This window comes from Ranitomeya imitator, chromosome 3 (assembly GCF_032444005.1).
Source record: "Ranitomeya imitator isolate aRanImi1 chromosome 3, aRanImi1.pri, whole genome shotgun sequence".
NCBI lineage: Eukaryota > Metazoa > Chordata > Amphibia > Anura > Dendrobatidae > Ranitomeya > Ranitomeya imitator.
In genome coordinates this window covers 529966620-529990042 of record NC_091284.1, presented here as the reverse complement: position 1 = coordinate 529990042, position 23423 = coordinate 529966620, and positions in this window count along the sequence as shown.

The following is a 23423-nucleotide window of genomic DNA, read 5'->3' as shown; positions in this document are numbered from 1 at the left end:
CAATGGCAGCCCTGGCACACAATGCAAACACGCTTTATTCAGCTTTGCTCAGGGTGTGCAGAGCGGCAGTGGAGAAAATCTCTCTTAGCAGAAGACTTCATCCACTATAACTTCATGCTCAAAACCTATAACTATGCCCTTCATCTGGCCAAACAATCCTAATTCACCTCACTATCCAACAATCCAAAATGACTTTTTGAAACCTTAAACTCCCTCCTGAAGCCTAAAGTACAGGCCCCCATCACCAACCTCAGCGGTGAGGATCTGGCCACTTATTTCATAGAAAAAAATAAACCACATCCATCAGCATATCTCAGCCCAATCTCCTCAGTGCCTGGATCCCCTTCCCTGCCGCACCTCAAGCTTACTAGACATCTTTGAGCCTGTTTCAGAAAAAGAAGTTTCCAAGTTCCTCGCTTCTGCACGGCCTACAACCTGCAATAGTGACCCCATTCCTTCACTTCTCCTGCAGTCTCTCTCACCAGTGGTCACCACTCACCTGACTAAAATGTTTAACCTCTCTCTTTCTTCAGGTATCTTTCCCTCCTCATTTAAACATGCCATCATAACCCCTTTACGTAAAAAGCCATCCCTGGACCAGAACTGCACTGCTAACTACAGACCTGTCTCTAGCCTTTCCTTCATCTCTAAACTCATGGTCTCTGAACGCTTGCTTCACTCCCATCTGATCCACTATCTCTCAGTAACTCTCTTCTCGACCCCTTACAATCTGGTTTCCGCTCTTTACACTCCATTGAAACTGCCCTCACTAAAGTCTCTAATGATCTAATAACAGCTAAATCCAAAGATCATTGCTCCCTGCTGATTCTCCTGGATCTCTCTGCCGCATTTGACACTGTGGATCACCAGCTCCTCCTCACTATGCTCCGCTGTATAGGCCTCAAGGACACAGCCCTCTCCTGGTTCTCCTCCTACCTCTATGACCGCTCCTTCACTGTGTATTTTGCCTGCTCCTCTTCCTCTCCTCGTCCCCTTACTATCGGGGTTCCGCAGGGTTCAGTCCTAGGCCCCCTGTTGTGGATTCTGTTTTTGGGCTCCCTCTGGTGGTTACAGATGGTACTGGGTGACTTGTGTTCTCTGCGGTCTCTGGTGTCCACCTGTTCTATCAGGATATGGGAGTTTCCTATTTAACCTGGCTTTCTTGTCATTTCCTCGCCGGCGATCAATGTAATCAGTGTGTCTTGTTACCTCTGCTTCCCGCTTCTGTAATCTTCAGGACAAGCTAAGTTTTTGATTTTCCTGTTCCACGTTTTGTTTTATTTTTGTTTTAGTCCAGCTTGCAGTTATTTGATTCCTTGTTGCTGGTTGCTCTAGTGGGCTGATATTACTCCTCATGTTCCATGAGTTGGCACATGAGTTCAGGTAATTTCAGGATGGTTTTTTGTAGGGTTTTTCGCTGACCGCGCAGTTCACTTTTGTATCCTCTGCTATCTAGTTTTAGCGGGCCTCATTTTGCTGAATCTGTTTTCATTACTACGTATGTGCTTTCCTCTCATTTCACCATCATTACATGTGGGGGGCTGCTATTTCTGTGGGGTGTTTCTCTGGAGGCAAGAGAGGTCTTTGTTTCTTCTAATAGGGGAAGCTAGTCCTTCGGCTGGCGCGAGACATCTAGAATCATCGTAGGCACGTTCCCCGGCTACTGCTAGTGTTGTGAATTAGGTTCAGGATCGCGGTCAGCTCAGTTTCCATCACCCTAGAGCTAGTTCTGTTTTTTGTGTGCTTGTCCTTTTGTGATCCCCTGCCATTGGGATCATGACAGCCCCCTCCTCTTCTCTCTATACACTGCCTCTATTGGACAAAGAATCAATAGATTTGGATTCCAGTGTCATCTCTATACTGACGACACCCAATTATACACTTCTTCCCCTGACATCACCCCTACCCTAATTCAAAATACCAAGGATTGTCTGTGTGCTGTTTCTAACATCATGTCCTCCCTCTATCTGAAGCTAAATCTTTCCAAAACGGAACTTCTTGTGTTTCTCCCCTCTACTAACCTCACTCTACCTAACATCAAAATTACCTTGGAGGGTTCAACCATAACTCCCAAGCAGCATGCCCGCTGTCTTGGGGTCATATTCGACACCGAACTCAGCTCAGTTTCCATCACCCTAGAGCTAGTTCTGTTTTTTGTGTGCTTGTCCTTTTGTGATCCCCTGCCATTGGGATCATGACAGTATCGCCGGCCTGAAAGTGGTAATCGTATTGGCTGAAGTAGGAGGAAAAGTAGTCTGAGGAAGTTTTTTTTTTTTCCTTCCCTCAGAGTTTGCTGCCTAGCCTTAATTGCAGCCTGGCTGCGTCTTACCTCCTCTTAATCCTTGAATGGCTCTGACCTCAGCTGTTTATCATGGACGTCCAGAGTTTGGCTTCCAGCCTGAATAATCTTGCTGCTAAGGTTCAAAATATACAAGATTTTGTTGTACATGCTCCTATGTCTGAACCTAGAATTCCTATCCCAGAGTTTTTTTTCTGGAGATAGATCTAGTTTTCTGAATTTTAGGAACAGTTGCAAGTTGTTTCTTTCTTTGAAATCTCGCTCCTCTGGAGACCCTGCTCAGCAAGTCAAAATTGTAATATCTTTCCTGCGGGGTGACCCTCAGAATTGGGCATTTGCATTGGCACCAGGGGATCCTGCGTTGCTCAATGTGGATGCGTTTTTTCTGGCATTGGGTTTGCTCTATGAGGAACCTAACCTAGAGATTCAGGCTGAAAAAGCTTTATTGGCTCTCTCTCAGGGACAAGATGAAGCAGAAATATATTGTCAGAAATTTCGGAAATGGTCGGTGCTTACTCAGTGGAATTAGTGCGCTCTGGCTGCAAAATTCAGAGATGGCCTTTCTGAGGCCATTAAAGATGTTATGGTGGGGTTCCCGGCGCCTACAGGTCTGAATGAGTCTATGACTATGGCTATTCAGATTGATCGGCGTTTACGGAAGCGCAAACCTGTGCACCATTTGGCGGTGTCTTCTGAACAGGCACCTGAGACAATGCAATGTGATAGAATTCAGTCCAGAAGTGAACGGCAAAACTATAGGCGGAAAAATGGGTTGTGTTTTTATTGTGGTGATTCATCTCATGTTATATCAGCATGCTCTAAACGCACAAAAAAGGTTGATAAGTCTGTTGCCATTAGTACTTTACAGTCTAAGTTCATTCTGTCTGTGACTCTGATTTGTTCATTATCAGCCATTTCCGTCGATGCCTATGTGGATTCAGGCGCTGCCCTGAGTCTTATGGATTGGTCATTTGCCAACCGCTGTGGGTTTAGTCTGGAGCCTCTGGAAGTCCCTATTCCTTTGAAAGGAATTGACTCTACACCTTTGGCTATGAATAAACCTCAGTACTGGACACACGTGGCCATGCGTATGACTCCCGTTCATCAGGAGGTGATTCGCTTCCTGGTACTGTATAATTTACATGATGTCTTAGTGCTTGGTCTGCCATGGTTACAAACTCATAACCCAGTCTTGGACTGGAAGGCGATGTCTGTGTTAAGCTGGGGATGTCAGGGGGTTCATGATGATGCACCTCCGATTTCTATCGCTTCATCTACTCCTTCTGAGGTTCCTGTCTTTTTGTCTGATTATCGGGATGTTTTTGAGGAGCCTAAGCTCAATTCGCTTCCTCCTCACAGGGATTGCGATTGTGCTATAGATTTGATTCCTGGCAGTAAATTTCCTAAAGGTCGTTTGTTCAATCTGTCAGTGCCAGAGCATACTGCTATGCGGGATTATGTTAAGGAATCCTTGGAAAAGGGACATATCCGTCCATCTTCATCTCCTTTGGGAGCAGGTTTTTTTTTCGTGGCCAAAAAAGATGGTTCCTTGAGGCCTTGTATAGATTACCGTCTTTTGAATAAGATTACGATCAAATATCAGTATCCTTTGCCATTGTTGACTGATTTGTTCGCTCGCATTAAGGAGGCTAAATGGTTCACTAAGATTGATCTTCGGGGTGCGTATAATCTTGTGCGGATTAAGCAGGGTGATGAGTGGAAAACCACATTTAATACGCCTGAGGGCCATTTTGAGTATTTGGTGATGCCTTTTGGACTTTCTAATGCTTCTTCTGTCTTCCAGTCCTTTATGCACGATATTTTCCGTGAATATCTGGATAAATTTATGATTGTGTATTTGGATGATGTTTTGGTTTTTTCTGATGACTGGGAGTCCCATGTTCAGCAGGTCAGGAAAGTGTTTCAGGTCCTGCGGGCCAATTCTTTGTTTGTAAAAGGTTCAAAGTGTCTCTTTGGAGTCCAGAAGATTTCTTTTTTGGGGTATATTTTTTCCCCTTCTACTATTGAGATGGATCCCGTCAAGGTTCAAGCTATTTGTGACTGGACGCAGCCTACATCTCTTAAGAGTCTACAGAAGTTCTTGGGCTTTGCTAATTTTTATCGTCGTTTCATAACTGGTTTTTCTAGTGTTGTTAAGCCTTTGACGGATCTGACTAAGAAGGGTGCTGATGTTGCTGATTGGTCTCCTGCGGCTGTGGAGGCCTTTCAGGAACTTAAGCGCCGGTTTTCTTCTGCTCCTGTGTTGCGTCAGCCAGATGTTTCGCTTCCTTTTCAGGTTGAGGTTGATGCTTCTGAGATTGGAGCGGGGGCGGTTTTGTCACAGAGAAGCTCCGATTGCTCGGTGATGAAGCCATGTGAGTTCTTTTCTAGAAAGTTTTCGCCCACTGAGCGGAATTATGATGTTGGTAATCGGGAGCTTTTGGCCATGAAGTGGGCATTTGAGGGTGGCGTCATTGGCTTGAGGGTGCTAGACATCGTGTGGTGGTCTTGACTGATCACAAAAATCTGATTTACCTTGAGTCTGCCAAGCGTCTGAATCCTAGACAGGCTCGTTGGTCACTGTTTTTCTCCCGTTTCGATTTTGTGGTTTCATACCTGCCAGGTTCAAAGAATGTAAAGGCGGATGCTCTTTCTAGGAGTTTTGTGCCTGATTCCCCTGGAAATTCTGAGCCCACTGGTATCCTTAGGGATGGGGTGATTTTGTCGGCTGTCTTCCCAGACTTGCGACGTGCTTTGCAGGAGTTTCAGGCGGATAAACCTGATCGTTGTCCGCCTGAAAGACTGTTTGTTCCGGATAATTGGACCAGTAGAGTCATCTCCGAGGTCCATTCTTCTGCGTTGGCAGGTCATCCTGGAATATTTGGTACTAGAGACTTGGTGGCCAGGTCTTTTTGGTGGCCTTCCTTGTCGAGGGATGTGCGTTCTTTTGTGCAGTCTTGTGAAGTTTGCGCTCGGGCTAAGCCTTGCTGTTCTCGGGCCAGTGGATTGTTGTCACCTTTGCCTATCCCGAAGAGGCCTTGGACGCACATTTCCATGGACTTTATTTCGGATCTCCCTGTCTCTCAAAAAATGTCCGTCATCTGGGTTGTGTGTGACCGCTTTTCTAAGATGGTTCATCTGGTCCCCTTGCCTAAGTTACCTTCCTCCTCTGAGTTGGTCCCTCTGTTTTTTCAGAACGTGGTTCGTTTGCATGGGATTCCGGAGAACATTGTTTCTGACAGGGGATCCCAGTTTGTGTCTAGATTTTGGCGGACGTTCTGTGCTAAGATGGGCATTGATTTGTCCTTTTCGTCTGCATTCCATCCTCAGACGAATGGCCAGACGGATCGAACTAATCAGACCTTGGAAACTTATTTAAGGTGTTTTGTTTCTGCTGATCAAGATGACTGGGTTACCTTTTTGCCGCTTGCCGAATTTGCCCTTAATAATCGGGCTAGTTCTGCTACCTTGGTTTCTCCTTTCTTTTGTAATTCGGGGTTTCATCCTCGTTTTTCCTCTGGTCAGGTGGAGCCTTCTGATTGTCCTGGAGTGGACATGGTGGTGGATAGGTTGCATCAGATTTGGAGTCATGTGGTGGACAATTTGAAGTTGTCCCAGGAGAGGGCTCAGCAGTTTGCTAATCGCCGTCGCCGCGTGGGTCCTCGACTTCGTGTTGGGGACTTGGTGTGGTTGTCTTCTCGTTTTGTTCCTATGAAGGTCTCTTCTCCTAAGTTCAAGCCTCGGTTTATCGGTCCCTATAGGATCTTGGAAATTCTTAACCCTGTGTCGTTTCGTTTGGATCTCCCGACATCGTTTGCTATTCATAATGTGTTCCATCGGTCGTTGTTGCGGAAGTATGAGGTACCTGTTGTTCCTTCGCTTGAGCCTCCTGCTCCGGTGCTGGTGGAGGGAGAATTGGAGTATGTTGTGGAGAAGATCTTGGATTCTCGTATTTCCAGACGGAAACTTCAGTATTTGGTCAAGTGGAAGGGTTATGGTCAGGAGGATAATTCTTGGGTGGTTGCCTCTGATGTTCATGCTGCTGATTTGGTCCGTGCATTTCATAGGGCTCATCCTGGTCGCCCTGGTGGTTCTCGTGAGGGTTCGGTGACCCCTCCTCAAGGGGGGGGTACTGTTGTGGATTCTGTTTTTGGGCTCCCTCTGGTGGTTACAGATGGTACTGGGTGACTTGTGTTCTCTGCGGTCTCTGGTGTCCACCTGTTCTATCAGGATATGGGAGTTTCCTATTTAACCTGGCTTTCTTGTCATTTCCTCGCCGGCGATCAATGTAATCAGTGTGTCTTGTTACCTCTGCTTCCCGCTTCTGTAATCTTCAGGACAAGCTAAGTTTTTGATTTTCCTGTTCCACGTTTTGCTTTATTTTTGTTTTAGTCCAGCTTGCAGTTATTTGATTCCTTGTTGCTGGTTGCTCTAGTGGGCTGATATTACTCCTCATGTTCCATGAGTTGGCACATGAGTTCAGGTAATTTCAGGATGGTTTTTTGTAGGGTTTTTCGCTGACCGCGCAGTTCACTTTTGTATCCTCTGCTATCTAGTTTTAGCGGGCCTCATTTTGCTGAATCTGTTTTCATTACTACGTATGTGCTTTCCTCTCATTTCACCGTCATTACATGTGGGGGGCTGCTATTTCTGTGGGGTGTTTCTCTGGAGGCAAGAGAGGTCTTTGTTTCTTCTAATAGGGGAAGCTAGTCCTTCGGCTGGCGCGAGACATCTAGAATCATCGTAGGCACGTTCCCCGGCTACTGCTAGTGTTGTGAATTAGGTTCAGGATCGCGGTCAGCTCAGTTTCCATCACCCTAGAGCTAGTTCTGTTTTTTGTGTGCTTGTCCTTTTGTGATCCCCTGCCATTGGGATCATGACAGCCCCCTCCTCTTCTCTCTATACACTGCCTCTATTGGACAAAGAATCAATAGATTTGGATTCCAGTGTCATCTCTATACTGACGACACCCAATTATACACTTCTTCCCCTGACATCACCCCTACCCTAATTCAAAATACCAAGGATTGTCTGTGTGCTGTTTCTAACATCATGTCCTCCCTCTATCTGAAGCTAAATCTTTCCAAAACGGAACTTCTTGTGTTTCTCCCCTCTACTAACCTCACTCTACCTAACATCAAAATTACCTTGGAGGGTTCAACCATAACTCCCAAGCAGCATGCCCGCTGTCTTGGGGTCATATTCGACACCGAACTTTCCTTTACTCTCTATATCCGATCACTCACTCGCTTTTGTCACCTGCATCTTAAAAACATCTCCAGAATCCGACCTTTTCTCACCTTTGAAACTACTAAGACTCTTACTGTCGCTCTTATTCATCCTCGTCTGGACTACTGCAACTCTCTTCTGATCGGTCTCCCTCTTACCAAACTTTCTCCTCTCCAATCCAACTTGAATGCGGCAGCCAGGGTCATATTTCTGTCCAGCCGCTTCACCGATGCCTCTATCTTGTGCCAGTCATTACACTGGCTACCCATTCGCTACAGGATCCAATATAAACTCATCTCTCTCACCCACAAAGCTCTCCACAGTTCTGCACCGCCTTATATCTCCTCTCTCATCTCTGTCTATCGCCCTACATGTGTGCCCTCTATTCTACAAATGACCTAAGACTAGCATCCCCTGTAATCCGAACCTCGCACCTCCGCCTCCAAGACTTCTCTCATGCTGCACCAACTCCCTGGAATGCACTTCCCCAGACGATCAGACTGATACCTAGCCCTGACCTATACAAGCGCGCTTTGAAAAACCCATCTCTTCAAACAAGCCTACCACATCAACTACTCAGTAAACTAACTTTGCCCTGTTCCCTCCTTCCAAATATTATACTGAATCTGCACCCTACTATTCATCTGTCTCCACACCCTCCATGCACACGATTACTGCATTTGATACTTGACTATTGCACTTAACACATGGGCTGATGACCGGATCATGCAGCTTTATATGAAAATCCCTATTTGTTATAATTGACAGACCTGAAATAACAAGCACTTTTCACTTATTGTGTCCCCCCATTTCATTGTAGATTGTAAGCTTGCGAGCAGGGACCCCACTCCTAATGTCACTGTTTAAATTGTCTTAACTTGTATTGAATTTATTGTCTGTACATGTCCCCGCTTAATTGTAAAGTGCTATGGAATATGTTGGCGCTATATAAATAAATTTTATTATTATTATTATTGTTCCCCACAGTCAGTTGGGCGGTTAGAAATTTGTGACATGGGGGAAACAGGGGTGATTCAGGTGCCACCTCTGAGGATTGACTGTATCTGATGCTAAGGTAGAGGAAGAGGAGGAGAGGCCACTTGATGCAGCGCTTGCCATTCACTGGAGCACATGCTCTTTCTGACCCTCATCTACAAGACAGACCGCTGTGTGGCTGCCAAAGAAAGGGAGTCGAGTAACCCGTCCAGTAAGAAATGTTGTCAGTGGTCTTTCGACGGTGTTTGTTCAGTTGAGCTTTCATTAACATTAACACCTAACCCACGTACACTTCGAACATCAAGCCTATTCCCCCTTCCACCATGACCCCACTTTTTCCCACTCATGTTGTATATATCCTTCCCCTCTATTAACCTGCTGTTTCACAACCTTAGGCCTACAACTGTCAGTCACCTGTTACTAAATGAACAATCACTATTTATTTTCTTAGAGTGCCTGAACAACACTCTTAGATTTTGATGAGCAAATGGGGCCTTCTGATTCCTCACTGCAACACAGTTTTAACCTAAACTATTTAAATTAGCAAATAGGGTCTCCTGGCTGAACGCCTATATTAGGACTAACAATTTCTAAGAACAAATGGTACCTTCTGAATACTCACTACAACACAGTTTTAGCCCAAATGACTTGGATTAGAAAATAGGGCATCCTGGCTGAACCCATATGTTAGGCCTAACAATTTTTAAGAACAAATGTGGCCTTCTGATTTCTCACTGCAACACAGTTTTAGCCTAAATGGTTTGGATTAGCAAATAGGGCCTCCTAGCTGAACCCAAATATTAGGACTAACGATTTTGATAAGTAAATGGTGCCTCCTGATTCCTCAATGCAACAAAGTTTTAGCCCAAATGATTTGGATTAGCAAATAGGGCCTCCTGGCTGAACCTCTATTTTAGGCCTAATGATTCTTAAGTGCAAATGTGGCATCCTGATTCCTCACTGCAACACAGTTTTAGCCTAAATGGTTTGGATTAGCAAATAGGACCTCCTGGCTGAACCCAAATATTAGGACTAACAATTTTAATGAGTAAATGGTGCCTCCTGATTCATCATTGCAACACAGTTTTAGCCCAAATGATTTGGATTAGCAAATAAAGCCTCCTGGCTGAACCCAAATATTAAGATTATCTATTTTGATGAGCAAATGGGGCCTCCTGATTCCTCACTGCAACACAATTTTAACCTAAAAAATTTGGAATAGCAGATCGGGCCTCCTGGCTGAACCCCATATTAGGCCTAACGATTAGGCCTAATGATTCTTAAAAGCAAATGGGGCCTACTGATTCCTCACTGCAACAGTTTTATGCCAAACGATTTGGATTAGCAAACAGGGCCTCCTGGCTGAACCCCTTTATTAGGCCTAACGATTTTGAAAAGCAAACGGGGCCTCCTGATTCCTCACTGCAACACAGTTTTAAGCCAAATGATTTGAATTAGCAAATAGGGCCTTCTGGCTGAACCCATATATTAGGTCTAATAATTTTTAAGAGCAAAGGAGGACCCCTTATTCCTCACTGCAACACAGTTTTAGCCCAAACAATTTGGATTAGAAAATAAGGTCTCCTGGCCGTAACCCTTTATTAGGACTAACAAATTTTAGGAGCGAATATGGCCTTCTGATTCTTTACTGCAACAGAGTTTTATCCCAAACTATTTGGATTAGCAAATAGGGCCTCCTGACTGGTCCCCTATGTTAGGGTCTACTGGCTGAATTCCTATATTAGTACTAACAATTTTGAGGAACAATTGGGGCCTCTTGATTCCTCACTGCAACACAGTTTTAACCCAAACAATTTGGATTAGCAAATAGGTCATCCTGGCTAGTGTTGAGCCACCTCCCTAGTGTTCCGGTTCGGTTCGGTTCATCGAACAAGGAGGTGTTCGCCGAACTGTTCATCGAACGTTCGAAGAACACTGTCGAACCTCATTGAAACCAATGGCAGGCAAACACAAACACATACAAACACATAGAAAACACGTTAAAAGTTGTCCAAAAGCTGACAAACTGCTCAGAAGACACAACAAACATGGAAAAGTCACAACTACATATAGTCATGCGAAAAGAAAAGAGGTGGAGGAGTAAAAGGAGGAGGAGACACAGATATGGGCATGTCATGCCCTTCTAAAATCAAGAAAGGCTGGAGTAAAAATCTAAACTCACTCTACCAACACCCAGACGTCTTGACAAAAAAATAAAAAAAGAAATATCTTTAGGTAGAATGGCGGCGGGTCCATTCAGAACACTTTCCTTAGAAGACGCAGTGGTACCCCCGTTGGGAGTTGTGCCAAAAAATGAACCCAATACATTCAGACTTATCCACCATTTGTCATATTCAAGGGGCAGGTCAGTAAACGACAACATCGACAACGACCTCCTTTGATGAGGCAATCAGGCGGGTCAAGAAGTTGGTAAGGGGCACCCTAATGGCCAAAACAGACATTGAGGGGGTGTTCTGGTTACCACCTGTGCCTCCGAATAGTGTCCTCCCATTGGGCTGCTTCTGTGAAGGAGCATACTACATAGATCGCTGTTTGCCCATTGGGTGCTCCATATCCTGCTCACTATTTTAGGCGTTTAGTTGCTTCCTCGAATGTGTCGTCATGGACGTTTGTAAGGTGGCACATATCCATTAACTCGACGACTTCTTATGCCTGGGCCCAAAAGATCACATGCCCTTGCTTGTGTGCATCACATGCACATTGCTGTGTGTGTGTGCACTGCTGATAGGCTGAGAGACTGCAACGCCTCACTGTAAATGCGGGAAAGAAAAAAAAATGGAGATCGGCGTTATTTCAGCGAAGATCTATCCCACGCCCCCCCGCCCACTATACACTGAAACAGTCTATTAACAATGATAAACAGTTTTAATGTGGAAATCAAGCGAGGCTTTTGCTGAACGAACAGTTATCGAACAGAAACTCGAACAGCCGAATTTTAAGCAAATTGTTCGGGTTCGTCGAACGACTCGAACAACGCCCAAAACAGCTCGAATTTGAGATTGGCTAACAGTTCGACTCGAACACCGCTCATCTCTAATCCTGGCCAAACCCCTATATTAGGCCTAATGATTTATAAGAGCAAATAAGGCCTCCTGACTCCTCAGTGCAACGCAATCTTAGACTAAATGATTTGGATTAACAAATAGGACCTCCTGGCTGAATTCCTATATTAGGACTAACGATTCTGAGGAGCAAATGAGGCCTCCTGTTTCCTCACTGTAACAGAGTTTTATCTTCAAATTTTTGTATTAGCAAATAGGGCTTCCTGGCTGAACCTCTATATTGGGTCTAATGATTTTGAAGAGCAAATGGGGCCTCCTGATTCCTCACTGCAACACAGTATTATCCCAAATGATTTGGATCAGCAAATATGGTCTCCTGGCTGTACCCCTACATTAGGACTAACAAATTTGAGGAGCGAATGAGGCCTCCTGATTCCTTATTGCAACAGAGTTTTATCCCAAACTATTTGGATTAGCAAATAGTGCATCCTGACTGAACCCCTATATTAGGCCTAACAATTTATAAGAGCAACTAAGGCCTCTTGATTCCTCACTGCAACACGGTTTTAGACCAAACTATTTGGATAAGCAAATAAGGCCGCCTGACTGAACTCCTTTATTAGGACTAAAAATTTTAAGGAAGAAATGGGGCTTTCTGATTCCACACTTCAACACAGTTTTATCCCAAATGATTTGGACTAGCAAATAGGTCATCCTAGCTGAACACCTATATTAGGCCTAACGTTTTATAAGAGCAAATGGGGCCTCCTGATTCCTCACAGCAACACAGTTTTGACCCAAACTATTTGGATTAGAAAATAGGACCTCCTGGATGAATCCCAATATTAGAACTAAGCATTTTTAAGAGCAAATGAGGCCTCCTGTTTCCTCACTGCAACAGAGTTTTATCTCCAATTTTTTTGGCTTAGCAAATAGGGCTTCCTTGCTGAACCCCTATATTAGGCTTAACGATTTATAAACGCAAATGGGGCCTCCTGCTTCCTTACTGCAACACAGTTTTAGCCCAAATGATTTGAATTAGCAAATAGGGCCTCCTGGCTGAACCCTTATATTAGGACTAAAGATTTTGAAGAGCAAGTAGGGCCTCCTCATTTCTCATTGCAACACAAAGTTAGCCCAATCAATTTGCATTAACAAATAGGGCGTCCTGGCTGAACCCCTATAGTAGACTTATTGATTAATAAGAGCAAATGGGACCTCATGATTCCTAACTACAACACAGTTTTTACCCAAATGATTTGGATTAGCAAATGGGGCCTCCTGACTGCAAATCAGATTTACCACAATCTAGTTAGATGCTGGAAGATCAATTTTACACAAGACAGGATCTTATCTAACTAAATGACAAGTTCACTTACAGTAGCAACAGTAGCAACCTCTCTGTGCTGTTACACTGAGAAAATGGCATCAGCAAAACAAGATGTCCACTTTTTATATGGACAGCGACATGTGACTTTGGCAGCCTATCACACAGAAGACCTTGTATCATGACATTGAGGATGGTTTCTGCACCCTGATTGGAATGTACACATATTAAGTTATTACAGAAAAAAAAATTACACCCCGCTTCTCCGCTCAGCTAGACACTCCTCCTCCCCTCATAAAACACATCCCCCTACTCATCATATAGCAGCACTATCCTAGACAAAGTCAAAACAAAAGCATTAGTGGAAATGTGATCATTTACCAATCAGTAACCAAATTTTGCTGACTTTGAGGAAAAATGCTCAGGAAACCAAACACGAATCTGAATGTGCAACATTTGTGCTAAATTTGAGTTTGGCGAATGTTTTCCGAACAAGTTCGCTCATCTCTATGTACGACTATTGATAGATCAGATATTAGTGTCAGGAAGCCCTAAGAGGGCAGGACACTTTGATCTTATAATCTCCAAAGTAAGAGCAATTGATTCTCAGTTACAAATGCTGCCCCTTAGGGATATACCTCCTAATAAATAAATACTAATAATCTTTATTTTTATATAGCGCTAACATATTCCGCAGTGCTTTACAGTTTGCACACATTATCATCACTGTCCCTGATGGGGCTCACAATCTAAATTCCCTATCAGTATGTCTTTGGAATGTGGGAGGAAACCGGAGTGCCGGGAGGAAACCCACGCAAACACGGAGAGAACATATGAACTCTTTGTTTGGGATGTTGTCCTTGGTGGGGTTTGAACCCAGGACTACCAGCGCTGCAAGGCTGCAGTGCTAACCACTGCACCACCGTGCCTCCTAAAGATCATAGTAGAGTGAGCCATCAGCCTGCTTAATTATACTGAGATTTAGGAAGGCGAACGCCCTCTGCTGTATTTCTGCAGTGACTTTCAAGCCTAGATCGCTCTTATTGAGCTCTTCTGTGAATTACATAAAGTGTTCTCTAGTATCAAACCTAAGGTTGAGGACATTGTCAATGTACTGTAGCCACAATGAGATCAGATCCAGTTCTCCAATTTTTCAGAGACGACAACTCTTTCCTCCCACCAGCCCATGAATAACTTTGCATATGTGGGGGCACAAGGGCTCAACATCACAGTACCCCAGAACTGGTGGAAGTAAGCAAAAAAACTCAAGCAGTCATTGTAGTTTGGGCTAGGTGGAGGTGACAGCCCACCATACACTAACGTGGGGAACAGAGAGGCTTATTCCTGTGAACATAGAGTTCATCCACCAATAAGGCAATGATTAGTTGCTCAAATGGGACGACTAGCTAGCCACACCAGAAAAATATATATGTTAATTACTAACTGAGAAGAAGAGTATCACATCAGAGGTAGTGAAGAGACTGATATCTGTGTGTGAGTCATTGATAACTGTGAGAGTAGGATGCAAGAATGCACAAAATTGCCAGCAAGCTACTGTAGGATATTGAGATTGCCGACAGTGCTAGAGAGAAATATGTAAGACATGGCTGGTAACAAGAGAGCTTCACTGCATTGAGCATGACACAAACTGATCTACAGCAAAGGAGATGCCAATATAGAGATCACCCGCAAACTGTGTAAAGTGTCACAAGTGCATACCCTTTGTTGCGAATACCAACTGTCTACTTCCATTACCATGTCTTTGCCTCTTATAACACTGTTCGAACTCTCAAGCTCATTCCTTCTGTATCTTAAATATGTAAAGGGGCATACCAGCAACAATCAATCCCATTATACATATCTAATGTTCTAAATCACCTTAGGGGAATATAACACGTAAGCTAGTTTTAATAATTGCAATCAGAAAGCAAAACATTTTTTTGCTAATATACTTTTATTTTCTGCTGCCTTCTAGGCATGTTTTGTGATTTATGCAGCTAAGGGGGAGCTGTAGACATCACCATGCTGTTATCTTGTGTTATGTACAGCACATAAAGGTGTCATCTGTCATTGTTATCCAGATAATGGCATAACTACTGAAAATTGATCCTACAGAACAGGCAGTATGAGCGTAGTAATGTTATGTTTACTGGCTAATGTGAAAATGGCAAGTTTTTTTCTCATACATTTAGTGAAATAGAACATGTAAAAAAAAGTAACCCATTAAAGTCCCTTTCACACATCAGTTTTTGGCTATCAGTCACAATCCGTCGAATATTGAAAAAAACAAATCCGGCGTCTGATGCCGCCAGATCCGTTTTTTTCTCATAGACTTGTATTAGCGACTGATTGCGATGGAAGGCCTCACGTTTCATCCGTTGTTCATCGGATCCGCAGAAAATTGTTTGTCCGGCAGCTGGAGACAACGGACAAAGTAACATTTTTTTGTGTACGTCGAAAAAACGGACAGCGACGGATCTGTTGCCTTCCGTAGTTTGCTCGAATGGAAGCCTATGGGCGCTGGACTCGTCAAATGATGGAATCCATTTTTTTTTAACTGAGCATGCTGCAATTTATTTTGGATCCAACTAGCCTGATCCGCTAGTTGGATCCATTGAAAAAAATGAATCCGTCGCATCAGTTTTTCACAATCTGTGACTGATCCATCGATCCGTCGAGCTAACAGATTGTGACTGACGGCAAAAAACTGATGTGTGAAAGAGGCCTTACCCTGAAGGATGTTTTCAACTTCCTGACCAGGACAATTTTTTCAATTCTGATCAGTGGCACTTTATGTGATATTCACACTGAAACTTCAACAAATCCTAGTGATTCTGAGTTTGGTTTTTCATGACACATAGTACTTTATGTTAGTGGTAAATTTAGGTAAAAGTTTGTTTGTGTTTATATATTAAAATATCAGAATTTTAGAGAAAATTTTCAAATGTTTGCATCCTTAAACCAGTTAGTCATGCTGTAATAATATTATAGTATAGTATAATAATTTATAAATAACATTTCCCATATGTCTATTGTACATTTGCAGAATTTTTTTTAAATATTATTTTTTGTTAGGAAGTTAGAAGGGTTAAACTTTTTTCAGCAATTTTTAATTTTTCCAGCAAATTACAAAACTGATTTTTTTTAGAGACAACATCATGTTTGAAGTTATTTTGTCTGGTCTATGTGACATAAAATACCCCAAAGTAACAGCATTTTAAAAACTGCACCCCTCAAAGTACTCAAAACCACACTCAAAAAGTTCATTACCCCCTTAGGTGCTTCACAAGACTTAAAGCAATGTGGAATGAAAAAAATTGACATTTTAATTTTTCCCACAAAAAATGTTCATTTAGCTACAAATGTAACATTTTTACAAGGGTAACAGGAGATAATAGACCATACAGTTTGTTGTGCAATTTCCCCTAAATACGTAGATACCTTATATGTGGTGAAAAACTGCTGTTTGGGCACAGAGTTTGGAGCAGAAGGAGTGACATTTGACTTTTGAAACGCAAAATTGACTGAAATAGACAACTGACACAATGTCGCATTTGCAGAGCTCCTGATGTGCCTAAACAGTGGAAACCCCCTATCAGTTAGCCCATTTTGAAAACTAGATCCCTCAGAAAACTTATCTAGAGGTTCAGTGAGAACCTTGAATACAGACGCTTCACAGAATTTTATAACGTTTAGCTGTGAAAATGAAAAAAAATTTTTTTTCCCATAAACATGTTCCATGTGCCCCAAATTTTTCATTTTAACAAGGGTAGCAGGAGAAACTGGACCATATAATTTGTTGTGCAATTTCTCCCGAGTATACCAATATCCTACATGTGGTGTAAAACTACTTTTTGGGCACACGGCAGGGCTCAAAACAGAAGGAGCGCCATTTGACTTTTGTAGTGCAAAATTGGCTGGAATAGATAGCGGAAACATGTTGAATTTGCGGAGTCCCGATGTGCCTAAACAGTGGAAACCCTCCACAAGTGTCCCAATTTTGGAAACTACAACTGAACCCTTCAAGGAAATAATCTAGAGCTGCAGTTAGCACCTTGAACCCCCAGGTGCTTCTGCAAAAATGTAATAATGTTGAGCCGTGAAAATAAAAAAATAAATTTTTACAACAAAAACATTGCTTGATCCCCAAATTTTTCATTTTCACAAGGGAAACAGGAGAAAATGGCCAACACAATTTGTTGTGCAATTTTTCATGAGTACACCGATACCCATGTGTGGTGGAAAACTACTGCTTGGGTACCCAGCAGGGCTCGGAAAGGAATGAGTGCCAATTCAATTCTGGAGCGTAATTTAAGCTGGAACAGATTATGGATGTCGCTGACATGTAAAAACAGCAGAAACCCTCACAAGTGACCCCATTTTGGAAACTACACCTCTTGAGGAATTCGCTTAGAGATGTACTGAGCATTTGCAACCCTCAAACGATTCACAGAGTTTTATAACATTTGGCTGAGTCAATGGAAAATTCCAATTTTTTTCACTGAAATGTTACTTTAATCTCAAGCTTTCAATTTTCAAAAGGATAATAGGAGGAAAAGGATAACAAGATATGTTACACAATTTCTCCTGGGTATACCTCATATGTGGTCTTAAACTACTTTTGAGGCCAAAATTTGCCATACAATTTCTAATGAATGTGGCAATACCCCATATATGGCTGTACAGTAGAGTTGAGCGACTTTTACTTTTTTCGGATCGAGTCGGGTGTCGCAAAACCCGACTTTGTCAAAAGTCGGATCGGGTGAAATCAGCTGATTACGAAAAGTCGGGGGCCGACTGACACACGAAACCCAATGCAAGTCAATGGGGAATCAAAGTCGGCAGTGAGTGGAGGACAGGAAAACACCTACAGTGCCGATTTTAATGCCAAAAACATCAATTCTTATTACTTAAGCTTGTCAATCTTAATTTACTTTATAATAATTGTTAGGCATTGAAAACTGGGGGTCATTTGGCTAAAGTTGTGGGGGGTAGGGCTGGCTCAAGATTTTCATGGGCCCAGGAAACGCGGAATACGTCACGGTGGTGGAGCAGGGAGAGGTAAGTATTTGAAGTTTGCAAGTGCTGTGATCCTGAGCAAGCAGGGGGGCACTCGTTGGCACTGGCACAGGGCCCCTCATAGTACGGCGGTGTGTTTGATGGCGGGTGGCGCCTCCCACTGACCGAGCCACTTTTGCGTACTATGAGGGGCCCTGTGCCAGTGACATCGATAACGAGTATGCCCCCCTGTTGTGAATTCCGCTCTTGGGCTCCCTCCGGTGGTTGTAAGTGGCACTTTTGTGAGTTCTGCTCTTGGACTCCCTCTAGTGGTTTCAAGTGGTATGGCTGCTCCTTGGATTTAGCTGCCAGCAGCTGCTTCTACTCATTGTCTTTTCTGCTCGGCTATTTATGCCTGGCTTTTTCCTTCAGCCAGTGCCACTTGTAAATGGTTCCTGGTTGGATTCACATCTCTTTGGATTTCCCTGTTATCCTGACCAGTTCAGCAAAGCTAAGTTCTTGCTTGCTCTTTTCTGTCCACAGATTGTGGACTTATTCGTTCTGTGCTTTCTATGTTTGTCCAGCTTATCAGTATGAATTATCTCTGTGTTGCTGGAAGCTCTGGGAAGTAGATTTACCCTCCACACCTTTAGTCAGGTGTGGAGATTTTTGTAATCTCTGCGTGGATTTTTGTAGTGTTTTATACTGACCGCACAGTATTCCATCCTGTCCTATCTATCTACTAGACTGGCCTCCTGTGCTCTTCCTGGTTTCATTCTGTGTATGTCTTTTCCCTCTCCACTCACAGTCATTATTTGTGGGGGGCTAATCTATCCTTTGGGGATTTTCTCTGAGGCAAGATAGTTTTCCTGCTTCTATCTTTAGGGGTAGTTAGCTCTTAGGCTGTGTCGAGGTGCCTAGGGAGAGTTAGGAGCATCCCACGGCTACTTCTAGTGTTGTGTTGAGCTTAGGGACTGCGGTCAGTACAGATACCACTTCCTTCAGAGCTTGTTCCATGTTGCTCCTAAACCTCCAGATCATAACAGGGGGCGCTGTATCTGCTCCTCAGGATACGCATGGAGGCGTATCTGTAATTGTGATAATGAAACAGTGTCCGGCATGAATGTAAATGGGGTTCAGGTCTGGAGATTGGGCTGCCCATGACAGGGTTTTGATGTAATGGCCAAACTGAGCGAACTAATCAGACCTTGGAGACCTATTTGAGATGCTTTGTGTCTGCTGATCAGGATGATTGGGTGTCTTTCTTGCCGTTGGCCGAGTTTGCCCTTAATAATCGGGCTAGTTCGGCTACTTTGGTTTCACCTTTTTTTTGTAATTTTGGTTTTCATCCTCGTTTTTCTTCTGGGCAGGTTGAGCCTTCTGATTGTCCTGGTGTTGATTCTGTGGTGGACAGGCTGCAGCAGATTTGGACTCATGTGGTGGACAATTTGACGTTGTCTCAGGAAAGGGCTCAGCGTTTTGCTAACCGCCGTCGGTGTGTAGGCCCCCGGCTTCGTGTGGGGGATTTGGTTTGGTTGTCTTCTCGTCATGTTCCTATGAAGGTTTCTTCCCCTAAGTTTAAGCCTTTGTTTATTGGTCCTTATAACATTTCTGAAATTATTAATCCGGTGTCTTTTCGTTTGGCTCTTCCAGCCTCTTTTGCCATTCATAATGTTTTCCATAGATCTTTGTTGCGGAGATATGTGGTGCCCGTTGTTCCCTCGGTTGACCCTCCTGCCACGGTGTTGGTTGAGGGAGAGTTGGAATATGAGGTTGAGAAGATTTTGGATTCTCGTTTTTCGAGGCGGAGGCTTCAGTAACTTGTCAAGTGGAAGGGTTATGGCCAGGAGGATAATTCTTGGGTTGTTGCCTCCGATGTCCATGCCACCGATTTGGTTCGTGCTTTTCACTTGGCTCGTCCTGATCGGCCTGGGGGCTCTGGTGAGGGTTCGGTGACCCCTCCTCAAGGGGGGGGTACTGTTGTGAATTCCCCTCTTGGGCTCCCTCCGGTGGTTGTAAGTGGCACTTTTGTGAGTTCTGCTCTTGGGCTCCCTCTTGTGGTTTCAAGTGGTATGGCTGCTCCTTGGATTTAGCTGTCAGCAGCTGCTTCTACTCATTGTCTTTTCTGCTCGGCTATTTATGCCTGGCTTTTTCCTTCAGCCAGTGCCACTTGTAAATGGTTCCTGGTTGGATTCCCATCTCTTTGGATTTCCCTGTTATCCTGACCAGTTCAGCAAAGCTAAGTTCTTGCTTGCTCTTTTCTGTCCACAGATTGTGGACTTATTCGTTCTGTGCTTTCTATGTTTGTCCAGCTTATCAGTATGAATTATCTCTGTGTTGCTGGAAGCTCTGGGAAGCAGATTTACCCTCCACACCTTTAGTCAGGTGTGGAGATTTTTGTAATTTCTGCATGGATTTTTGTAGTGTTTTATACTGACCGCAGAGTATTCCATCCTGTCCTATCTATCTAGCTAGACTGGCCTCCTGTGCTCATCCTGGTTTCATTCTGTGTATGTTTTTTCCCTCTCCACTCACAGTCATTATTTGTGGGGGCTAATCTATCCTTTAGGGATTTTCTCTGAGGCAAGATAGTTTTCCTGCTTCTATCTTTAGGGGTAGTTAGCTCTTAGGCTGTGTCGAGGTGCCTAGGGAGAGTTAGGAGCATCCCACGGCTACTTCTAGTGTTGTGTTGAGCTTAGGGACTGCGGTCAGTACAGATACCACTTCCTTCAGAGCTCGTTCCATGTTGCTCCTAAACCACCAGATCATAACACCCCCCCGATGAAGGAACCTGCACTTTCATCTGCTCCTTCCTCTTTGTCCCCATGTAAGGTGGTATAGTATGCGGGAAGTGGAACCTGACTTTCAGCAGGGTCAGATTCTGGCTGTGTAGAGTGCAAGGGGAATGTAGTGGTCTGGGTCAATGTATCAGCAGACTCATCTAGCAGTGGCTGGGCAATGGGCAGGATGAGGAGGAAACACAGATATAGGCCCAAATAATAAAGTAGGCTAAATGCAGTTCAAAATTGGTAACAGGACTAAACAGGCGGCATTGCTTTCTTCAGTGGAGGAAAACTGTAATGAGTGGCAGACACAGTTAGTAGGCCCAAATAATAAAGTGGGCTAAATGTCTGCCAAAAAATTGTTCATAAATAAACAGGTGACATTGCTTTGCTCAGAGTCGGAAAATTGTAATGAGTAGCAGACTAAGTTAGTAGGCCCAAATAATAAAGTGGGCTAAATGTCGACCAAAAAATTGTTCATAAAAAACAGGTGGCATAGCTAGGTACAGGGGTGGGCTCCTCTGCTGAGTAGCAGACAGTGGTAGTAGGCACAAAGTATTAACTGGTCTAAATTGAGGCCAGGGCCCCTGTATATTTTAACTATCATCTATCATTTCAACAAATTTGTATTGGCAGTGCCATTGAAGGATTTAACAGCACAGACTACACAATGGTGGAGCAGGGAGAGGTAAGTATTGCAAGTGGTAGAGCACTGTTTGAGCTGGGGGGAACACTCTCTCGTGGGCAGCGGTACTGGCACAGGGCCCCTCATATTACGACGGTGTGTCTGACGTTGGTTGTGCACCACCACCGTCATAGACACTTCATTGTACTATGAGGGACCCTGTGCCAGTGCCATCGCCCAAGAGTGGGCCCACCCACCTGTCCAGGCAAACGTCACTCACATGGGCGCTTGCGCCAGGTGGTGACCACGGCCCTGTGGGGGGAGTCAGCCCATTTAGGGAGGTATAAAAATGGCCTATGGTGGACATTCAGCAGCTGCAAATGGAGGAATTGGAGAAGTCAGTAAGAGGAGGCCAAAAGCAAGACATTTTTCAGGCAAGCTACGTGTCAGCAGGGGAAGGTGGGGCAAAATAATTTGAAATCCATGATTGGTTCATTTTAATGAAGGTTTAATGAAGAGTTCGCACCCTTAGGTGCTATTGTGCTTTTGCCACTACCACCAGATGAACCACCACCACCACCACCACCATCAGCACCAGCTGGCAACCACCGCCCACGGGCTCTTCCACCAGACTTCCTCCTTTTTTGGAAAATCTAACCAAAATAACAACTGTTTTATGGTACTGTAAAACAAGGTAGAAGGTGTATATAAACTTGTTGAGAATTTGGACATTCAGCAGCTGCAAATGGAGGAATTGGAGAAGTCAGTAAGAGGAGGCCAAAAGAAAGACATTTTTCAGGCAAGCTACGTGTCAGCAGGGGAAGGTGGGGCAAAATAATTTGAAATCCATGATTGGTTCATTTTAATGAAGGTTAGATCATCAACATTCTGGGTAGCCAGACGTGTCCTTTTTTCGGTCAGTATTGAACCAGCAGCTCTGAGGACTCTTTCTGATAGCACACTAGCAGCTGGGCAAGTGAGCTCCTGTAATGCATATTCTGCCAATTCAGGCCAGGTGTCTATTTTAGATGCCCAGTAATCAAAGGGGAATGACCTATGAAGGAGAACATCGATAAGGGAGGAAAAGTAGTTCGTAACCATAGTGGACAAATGCTGTCTCCTCTCACTTTGAATCGATGCAGCAGTACCTGTCGTGTCTGTGGTCATTGTGAAATCACTCCACAACCTGGTCATAAAACCCCTCTGTCCAACGCCACTTCGGATTTGTGCACCACTAACACTTCTGCCATGTTGCCCTCTATGGCTCGTGTGAGAACCTTCACCGCCGCTGTGTGCTGGGAATGCCTGAACCAAACGGTCTACAAGAGTTGCTTGTTTGGTAGCCAATATTTGCTCAAGGTTCTCATGTGGCATGATATTTTGTAATTTTTCTTTATATCATGGATCCAGGAGGCAGGCCAACCAGTAATCGTCATTGGTCATCATTTTGATAATGCGGGGGTCCCTTTTTAGGATATGCAAGGCATACTCAGCCATGTGGGCCAACGTTCCAGGTGTCAATTAACTGCTTGTGCTGGGTTGAGGAGCACTTTCTTGCAAATCAATGTCACTTGTGTCCCGCAAAAACCCTATACCTGACCTTGCAACGCCACCAGTTTCTATTGCCCCTTGAGAAGCATCCTCCTCCCATAAATATTCATCTCCATCCTCCTCCTCCTCTTCGTCTGCCACCTCGTCAAGGAGAGTTCCCTGAGCAGACAATGGCTGACTCTCATCAAGGCTTCCCTCCTCCTCGGCTGCAGACACCAGCTCCTTAATGTGCGTCAAACTTTGCATCAGCAGACGCATTAGTGGGATGCTCATGCTTATGATGGTGTCGTCTGCACTTACCAGCCATGTGCATTCCTCAAAACACTGAAGAACTTGACAGAGGTCTTGTAGCTTTGACTAGGGTTGAGCGAAACGGATCAGACAAATTCAAAAATCGCCGACTTTCTGCAAAGTCGGGCTTTGTGAAACCCCACCCGATCCTAGTTTGGGATCAGCCATGAGGTCGGCAATCTTTGTGCCAAAGTCACGTTTCGTATGACGTTTTCAGCGCCATTTCTCATCCAATGAAGGAGGATGCAGAGTGTTGGCAGCGTGATGACATAGGTCTCGGTCCCCACCATCTTAGAGAAGG